We start from the raw sequence: 10,206 nt of genomic DNA, 5'->3' as shown, positions 1-10,206 counted from the left end.
GTGATATTCGTTATCATCCGGGCAAAGCCAATATAGTAGTAGATGCCTTAAGTAGAATGGAATACTTGGGCCGTGAATAAAGTCATTAATGATGACAATCTATTCATACTTGTCCACACAGATCAAAGATGCTCAGTTAGAGGCCTTGAAGCCAGAGAATGTGGCAGGTGAAGCCTTAAGAGGAATGGATAAAAACCTAGAGGTCAAGAGTGACGGAGTTCAATACCTCATGAATCAGATCTGGACACCGAAGTTTGGTGGATTCAGACATGTCATTATGAACGAAGCTCAGAAGACCAGATACTCTGTTCATCACGGTTCAGACAAGCTGTATTTAGACATCAAGAAACTATACTGGTAGCAGAACATGAAAGACGAGATTGCTACTTACGTGGGCAAGTGCTTGACTTGCGCCAAGGTCAAGGTAGAATACCAGAAGCCCTTGGGTTTGTTGCAACAACCAGAGATACCCGAGTGGAAATGTGAGTGGATAACCATAGACTTCATAACCAAGTTACCCAAAACAACTGGTGGACTTGATACCATTTGGGTGATCGTTGACAGGTTGAAAAAATCCGCTCACTTCCTGCCAATAAAGGAAACCGACAAGATGGAGAAACTGAACATAACTTACATTAAAGAGATTATATGACTACATGGGGTGCCGATATCCATTATCTCCAACGGAGATCTCAGATTCACTTCACGATTCTGGCAGTACCTATAGAAATCTCTGGGAACTAGGCTAAACATGAGTACAACCTACCACCCACAAACCAACAGGCAGAGTGAGAGAACTATACAAACACTAGAAGATATGCTAAGAGCTTTTGTGATCGATTTTGGTAAAAAATGGGATACCCATTTAACACTTATTAAATTCACATACAATAACAGTCATCACACTAGCGTCAAGGTTGCTCCATTTGAAGCCCTCTATGACCCTAAGTGTAGATCACCTCTATGCTGGTCTGAAGTAGGTGACACGCAACTAGCTAAGGGACAAGTTCCTAATAGCACTCTTACTGGCCCTGAAATCATTAGAGAGACAACAGAGAAGATCATCCAAATTCGAGAACAACTTATGCGGATAAAAGACAGAAGCCCTTGGAGTTCCAGGTTGGGGACCAGGTTCTACTAAAAGTCTCTACTTGGAAACGAATGATATGTTTTGGAAAGCATGGGAAACTAAATCCAAGGTATATCGGGCCATTCGAAATCCTTGCCAGGATTGGTCCGGTGGCATACGAACTTCGACTACCGCAGGAACTCAATAACATACATCTTACCTTTCATGTGTATAGCTTAAAGAAATGTTTATTTGATGAGACTCTCGTCATCCCACTTAACGAAATCGAAATCAACGATAGTCTCCACTTCGTAGAAGAACCGGTAGAAATCATGGATCGGGAGATCAAAAGAACGAAACAAAGTCGCATACCCATTGTGAAGGTCCAATGGAATGCAAAACGAGGATCCGAGTTCACCTGGGAACACGAAGATCAGATGAAACAAAAATACCCACATCTTTTCCCCAACCCTTGAAGTCTCACTCAAAATGCTAATTTCGGGACGAAATTCCTTCTAGCGGGGGAATGATGTGACAACCGCCAAATTTTGGTCAAGCAAAGTCAAACAAAGTCAATGAGTCAAACCGATCAACTCATCTAATGCTTGTATATTAGGGCTTACACTATGTTTACCAATGTATAACTCTCTATCTTAATACAAAGTATCACTCGAAAGTTTCAAATGTTCAAAAAATATAAACCCTAAATAGGGCAAGTGACGTAACGACTCGATAAAACACTATTACATCCCCTTTGGGGGTGTATAACACTCATAACAAGGCGTAGTGGAGTTTACAATCCTAGCACTATGGGGCAAAACACTAGCAAAGGCCACAAGAAAAGTCTCTCTCAATCTCTATCGCCCCATTTCTCTCTCCTAAATCTCTCCCAAACTCTCTCAAATCTCTTGGTAATAAAAATCACATTTTCCAACGTTTATATGAACATCCATACCATTCTGAGACTTTCCTTGGTCAAAAACAGCTTAAAATGGAAGAAGGAAGCCAAAAAGAGGCCTAAAGGTTCGCAGGTTATTATTCACCTACAAACCCTCACAGGTCATCGCATCCTCCTAGCCACACTCGCTTTTGGTTCAAGGTTCATTTCTAGCTGGGAAATTTCGCATATGACCCCTTCACAGCGAAATTGGACACTTTCGCACTTGTCCAAGTAGTTTCGCATCCAAAAACCGAGAAATTTCGCTTCTAGTCGACAACTTTCGTTTCAATCAGTGAGGTTCGCATCTTGCTCGACCACGTTCGTTCCTACCCGACCAGGTTCGCATTTGCACGAACATGTTCGAATACTACTCGACATGGTTCACTTCTAACCGAGAAGATTCGCACCCTAGCCTCTCGAACCGGGTTCGCATCACCATCCGACCTTCGCATCTTCTGTCTTTCGCATCCTCAGCCAGGTTCACATTTGGTCCAACGTTTGCCTCAGCAGCCTGCGAACCCTCTCGGATCATCAGCAGCCTTCGCAGTTTCGCTTCTTAAGTCAAGTTTTTTACCAGTTTCGCATTTTGAGTCTGTTTTTGGGGTTTATGACATGGGATTTTCACTTAGCTTATAATTTTGACATCTTAAACCCTCTAAACTCATATTTTTTCCACATCTTGGAGATTTATTAAATATAAATCTTATTATTGTTTAGGATAATATCAAAAAGACATAAAAGCTCTCTTTGATTTTTCCCATAAAGTTATGACACAAGCCATCTTTATGACAATTTTATGCCAACTTTATGTCACTATTCACTCTCTAGCTAGTTAATTCATTGTCATTTTCATTATCTTTCCCAACAAGCCATCCAATCTATCTTTATCAAATATTTATAAACAAATCCAAGAGATTCTTTCCTTCTCCTCCAAGATTACCAACTCTTCTTTCTAAAAGCAATTTTTTTCTCTCTCTCTCTCTTTCTCTCTCCCCTCTCTCTTTCTCTTTCTCTCTCTTTCCCTAGAACACGATTTCTCCAAGAAGTTCTTGAGTTTCCTCCTTTTTTTGTAAGTATCTTTCTCCAACTTCTACACAATCTTCACATCATTATACAAATCGTCAGTCATTTACAAAATATCTACATATTTGTTCATAGGGTCTTCAAATCTTCAAGCATCTTTCAAGTGTTCTTGACTTGAAACTCCTCATTCTCAACCTTCCACCACATGAAATCCCATAAGGTCAGTTCATACCCCTACATTTTCATGTTTTCTTCACGTTGGGGGGGGGGGGGGGGAGAATACAAGTTATAACACCAAAAACATAATCTAAACTTAAACATCAGCTTTCAACAAAAAAGTTGAGTTCTATTCACGGACTGTTTTGACCATCTTAAACATAATATTTTTCAAAACTGCACAAGATGCAATTAGTTCAGGTTTATATCTTTCTAAGGACTACTCGCATGCATTCATACGATTTTTCTACAATTTATGACGATTTTTACAAAACTGCCTATCATTTAGGAAATGATTTCAGACCAGTCTGTGAAGATGAACACTTTCACACTAGTTATAGACCACTAAAAATCATAATAAAAATTATGAACAAAGTAGATTTATTTTCTGAACTCTCAGATTTTACGGATTTAGATTTAAACTTACGATGATTTTTCTATATTTTTTCTAAGAACAGGAACAAAAAAGTTAAAACTAGAAAAATGGTTAACAATTTCATTAACACTTTGTAACATGCTGAGCAAAGTGTGTTATAATATAAATTACATGTTGATTATATTTCATGTTATTTTACTTTCATGAGAAGGTAAACATCATACACCTAAGGGTTTTCATCATTACAAACATTTATGATAAACTATAATATGTATAGTTTATGTTTCAATTGCACTACGAACTCACTACAAAAGGGTTTCATTCACACTACGCGTAAACTCGTTAAATCAATTTGTGAGCTAAGTCTTCAAGTATACATTATTGTACCCACCAAGTCTTGTATTATAACCAGAGTCTCTTGTAGGGGAGTGTGATACTTGTGTACAAATCAATATTGGGATTTACAATCCCGCACCTAAGTTGCATGCAACAGCTAGACCGGCATGTCTGGGGTGACACTTGTTATAACATTCCGACGCCCGAAGAACGTCGTAACAGGCCATCTATGCCATTAGCATGGTTATAAAAACTCACATACGGAAATAACGATACATAAAGTTTACTGGATTCTTTCATTCAAAGGGTTTTATGTAAATTTAAAACTGCATATACTATCATAAGTATGGAAAATACTTGTACATTTCGGTCTTTGGGTTTTAAGACTACAACTCATTTCACAAGGAAAATATTGGATTTTTCTGGAAGAAACACTACTTTTACAAAGAAAGGATTTCAACTTCTACATACAAAATCTTATGAACTTACCAACTTAATTGTTGACACTCTTTCAAAACTACTTGTATTCTCAGGTGATCACTAAGACAGGTAACCAACAGCTTTTGAGGATGGGATGTTAAGGCATCAAACAAATCATTTTTTGGTCATCATAATGTAATTGATTTTGAAACCTATTACTCGTGATGGGTTTTGAGGACTACATCATTCCTATAGTGTACATGCAAACCCTAATAGCTTTGGATCTAGTTTGTCTAACGAACATGCAATAAACTTCCAAGACTTACAAACCCTAAATCTAGCATACTAGTAATCAAATTAACATATGAATTAGGGTTTAGATCTTACCTTGATTGTTATGCAGCAATAACAATCAATTCCTTGGCTTCAGAAAGCTTAGTGCCTCAAGTGTTGCACCTCTAATGGAGTCACAAACACCACTAAACAACTTGGATGAAGAGATAAGAGAGAGGAACACCAAAAATCATCCATGAAACCCTAAGGATTCAGTCACCACGTTTTTTGGGGCTTAGGGGCTCCTTAAATAGGTAGGAAATTAGGGTTATCTAACAAAGAAACCCTAATTTGACTGGTTAAGCCCTAAGCAGCCCATGGACCCCTTCTAGAACATGCCTTGGACGATTTTTAATGGGCTTCCCCATAAAATTCGTCCAACCTATTATTCCAAGGTGATCTATAGCCCAATTGCAATTATCTTATAATTACAATTCCAGTCCCCTAAGTTTAATTAATCTCTTTTAGCCAAAAAATTAATTCCTAATTAATTCTTGACTAATATTAATTAAACAATATGATTTATCCTTTAGTATATTATTCTCATAATATATTAATAAATCATAATTAAACCTTTCTCTCCTTAATTTATCCTACAAGTTGCTATGGTGAAGGCAACCCAAAAGGACCATGCTTATAATCAGGTCAAGTACATACCAAAATAGTTATGGACTTAGACACTAATCCAACAGTCTCCCACTTGGATAAGTCTAATAACTATTTTGCATAACTTCAGAACCTGATCAGCAATCGTAGCTTTCAAAAGCCGTTGTTAACTCTGATCTTATTAGATAGCGTTCGCTTTAGATAAGGGATTATATATTCTTCCGTTCTCAAGATATCCTATAGACTGAGACATGGATTTTAATCATTCTCTCTTGTCTATATTTCGTTTCCCGATTTCCGATCTATGACGACTGATAACAGACTACAATTGAACACATCAACTTCGTCCCAACTTGGCCAAGCGCTTAGGTGTCATCACTAAATCATCGAGGGGCCCATTGATATCGCTTTTATCCCACTTTGGGTAAAAGGAATGGATAAACTTCGACTCAAATGCTTGCTTGTACCTACTAATCGAATCACACACAACAATAAGTTTTATATCACCAAGTTACTAGTGCGTTTACTTATTATCAATGTGCAACCGACTAGCAAATAACAACTCACACGTCTCGGTTTCAAGAATATACAATATTATCATCTCACAATCACCCGTGATAAAATCCATGAAGTCATTCAAGTGAGCGTGACTTTAATCCAATACTTTAATCTTATCAAAGCACTCATGAACTCTGCAGCAAACTTGTGATGTGTCTAAACACGTTAGACAATCTACAGACAGATTCATGACAGTCTTGCTTCATACCTACTTCCAAAGTATGACCGACTGTGGAGGTTTGAATAACCCAATTATTCTGGAATTCAAACATGCAAACTGAAACACAATAATAATACTTAATCTTATATGGTCCCAAACTTGTGAGAGTAAATAAAACACTTCTATTTAACCACCATATTGACTACTCATTATCAATTGTTTTAATGTTTCGTCCAATCAACTTATTACTTGAATTACAACAAAAATTGTACCATGCTCCAAGCATGCACACTTTGTTTCCTATGGTCCACGCTTTGTGTAATAGATTAATTGAAACTTTTCCAATAATGCTCATTTCACAATTCCCAATCCTAACCATTAGTGTAAGAACACAAAATTCTTGCCACTGCAAGATTCTAACATTTTATGCAACGATCCTTTCGTAAAGTCATAGCACAAAAGTCACCAAGACTTGGCCAATGAAATTACAAGGTCTCTATCATAAATTGTTACAAAACAATTCTATAGATGTGATGTTTCTCACTCAAAGTACTTTCTTTTAACATCCCTTTTGCATAAAAGTTTCTAAGACTTAAATTCTTAATTTCGAACTCCCAATATGGAAACATTTCCATATTTGCCATGTGACAACTCATTCTTAATAGATCTTATCTATTCATAATAATGTCAATATGGTCCATCCAATACTATAGTTTCAACTACTCACAAGCGACCAATCCTCAGCGAACTTTGGATCGTCCTTTGATAGTTGTTTAATTATTTTAGTCAAAACTAATTCTAGTCCTTTTTCCCTCTTAATGCCCTAGGCATTTGGAAAAATTTTAGAATGGTCAAATATTATAGCATACGCCATCGATCCTATACAAGAAGCGTATGGGACACGGTGCATAATAAAGACGTGATACTTTACCAGTCTTTTGCCATAATATTTTATGTGCCATGTTCTCACAATTCGAACTATGGAAGGGATGTCGTAGCCATAAACGAATTTGAGAATGCAATATGTATCATTGACTAAATTTATTAACATTTTTCGATCTAAGATTTAGATTTTGAAACGAAGTATAATATTCCCTCCCTTAATTATAGTAAAACAACTTTTCAACCCCTGCAGCTTTTGCAAAATGAATCTTTGTTTTTCTATAATTAATATTGCTATCTTGCAATACTCACTATAGTAATCATGCAAGCATAACACTTATGCTCCCACTAACATGATGATTATTAGCATAACATTTATGCTCCCACTAGCTTTGACTCGTATTCAGAAAACAACTGAACTTCCAGAAAACAATACTTATTGAATTCTGCAATATTCATATTTCTAATACCAGATGCTTCGATAAAATTATATCCAAGCTTATTGAACTCATACACTTTTCCTTAGAAAGCTCAAACTCAGAACTTATAGTAATAAGTCTTAATTGTTCAAATCAATTGCCAAATCTCACAATTCGAACTATGGAAGGGATGCCGTGGCCATAATCGAATTTGAGAATACAATTTTCACAACTGCTATCTTCTTAAAATCTCTCTTAGTGAAAGTATTTCCTCACAATCATATTCATTAAGGAGGAAACCTTATGACACTTAGATTTTATGGTGTATGTGTTCCTATCCATGTGAATTTGTCAAAACCAAAGTTTGCGATAAATTCAAAATCATATGGACCGAACGTGCTCAATTTCGTTTTTCTTGCCCCATGGTAGCACGAGTGCCCACCATGTCTTCCAAGCAGTTCACCCTTACATATCAATGTACTTTCCATTGATCATGGTGCTTTGCATTCAAATGAGAACTCATAGAACTCACATACATAATTAGCTCAATTGGAATGGCATAGAAAAGGAGTGTGTCAACACGATAGGTTACAAACCTCAATTCGAGCGCTAGTGATGATCAACTAGGTTTATTCTTGATTTGTTCTTGAAAATTTTTGTCACACCCCAAAAACCAAAGGCGGAAACGTTTCCGGGGTTGACTCCAAGTTGAGTATCAAATCCAATGCACATAGTAAGTAAAGTAAACAACCATTACATTACATATCAAAGTTTACATTTGTTCAAAAGTAAAGTTGTACATTCGTAATACATAGTATATATGAACAAAATAGAGACGAGTCTTTTGTATGCTCCGTCTTCTCCAAAAGGATCGCTAGGTACCTGTCTAATGTTGACCTGAGAATACAAGCAGTTTGAAAATCAGCATAAAGCTGGTGAGTTCATAAGATGTTTGTTTTGTGAAAATGTACGAGTTTCCTTTGGTTTACCGAGAAGTTTGTTATCCAAGAAAATCCCATATTTTCTTAAAAGTAATGTTTGATTAATTGTTAGGTTACACGGTTTTGGTTATGTTTAACTATGATCCTAGGAAAATCCTATATTTTCCTAATTATATATTACTAATTGTGAAAGATATATAGTTATCTAGTTTATTACTCCTTTTTAGTTATGTAACGTTTCCCCAGGAAAGTCCCATACTTTCTTAAAAGTATTTTTAGTTATTGAATTTCGATATACTGATTGATTTCCATTCGTACCTATTGTATTAACTAGGTATTCTGATATCCTAATGGTATTATCTTGAGATATACTTAGATACATATCTACATATTCATGTTCTTATTCTTAATATATTCTTATACTTATTCGTGTTCGTATTCGTATTCGTAGTCGTATTCGTTTCCCTAATCCTACTCCTATTACTATTCGTATTCGTATTCGTATTCGTATTCGTTATTCGTTCTATTCCTATTTATAGTTTCGTTATCCGTTCTATTCCTAGTTATAGTTTTGTTATTCGTTTTGTTTGATGATTAGTATGAATTATTCGTAGATTATGAAACATAATTTAGATTATAACATTTTATCAAGAAATCTATGATTAGTTTGAAAGCTAACTTCGTAATTCGAACTATTTAGTAAACACAGTTATTGATATTAGAACATATAGAATGAAATCAATTGAACAGAAAATGATAAGTTGGAGTACAAGATTTCCTTGTACTTTTGCTTGTATTCCCCCCTGAAAACAGTGAAAACAGTTGAAAAAGGGTAGGGGTATGAACTCACCGGACGAGAAATGTGACGATTTGGATGCTAAGTGTTGGTCCGGGGCTTTCAAACGCATGAGGTTCCTAAGTATAATGTAAAGATACACATTTGTATCTAATTAGGACTTAGATTGATTATTTGATAGGGACAATTACTTCTAGTTGCGAAAACACCTCGATACAAGTGTTTGGAGGGACCCGGGTGGCGTTTAAGGATGTGTAATAGCACTAGGAACTTGGGACTTGAGTTTACTCCCCATGAATAAACTTATACAAGAGTTTTTGGTCTAAAACACCCATTCCCCATGAGTTTACGGCCGTAAACTCATGGTGGGGTGGTTTATGGTGTTTAATGGGTCACAAATGGGTATGGACACTTGGAAATGCTTGGAATAATTTTACCTAAGGCTTGGATTGAATTAAAATCACCAAATATAACACTTAAGGGAGTTTACGGCCTAAGCATGGGGTCTATGGCCGTAAACTCTCTTATCTCCTTGAATAAGTGTTTTTAAGGTCTTAAAATTAATCACATGTGATTCTAAAAATTCCAACAAGCCTAGAAATGAATTTTGGGCACCATTTTACACACTTTTAGGAGTTTACGGCCATGGGGCATGTTCTATGGCTGTAAACTCTCAAATGTGGGGTTTTGATGTGTTTAAGGTCCTTAAACTATTTTTGGTTGGTCCTATGATTTATTCCAAGGCTTTTGGTGGTGTTGGATTGCTTTCTAACACCTTGAAATTGAATTTACACCCATTTTTTAAGGAGTTTATGGCCCAAGCACATGCCTTGGCCGTAAACTCACATAAGTCCCCCAAAATTATGTTTAAAGTGTTCCAAGGCTAAAGCAATTATTCTAGAAGTCATATCCATGTCTTGTTGGGGTTTAGGAAGGGTTTAAGGGCTTAAAAACCCTTTAATTATGAGTTTACGGCCTAAACACCATCCTTGGCCGTAAACTCATATACAAGTCCCCAAATTATAGATTAAGGCATTCTAGGTCCATTCCATAAAGTTATTAAGCCATATCTAAGTCCTAAAATTGTTTAGGAGGCGTTTAAAGGCATAAAAACCCACTTATTATGAGTTT

Source organism: Lactuca sativa, chromosome 2 (assembly GCF_002870075.4).
Source record: "Lactuca sativa cultivar Salinas chromosome 2, Lsat_Salinas_v11, whole genome shotgun sequence".
Lineage (NCBI taxonomy): Eukaryota > Viridiplantae > Streptophyta > Magnoliopsida > Asterales > Asteraceae > Lactuca > Lactuca sativa.
The sequence above is the reverse complement of the archived record's forward strand: the minus strand, read 5'-3'. Positions refer to the sequence as shown.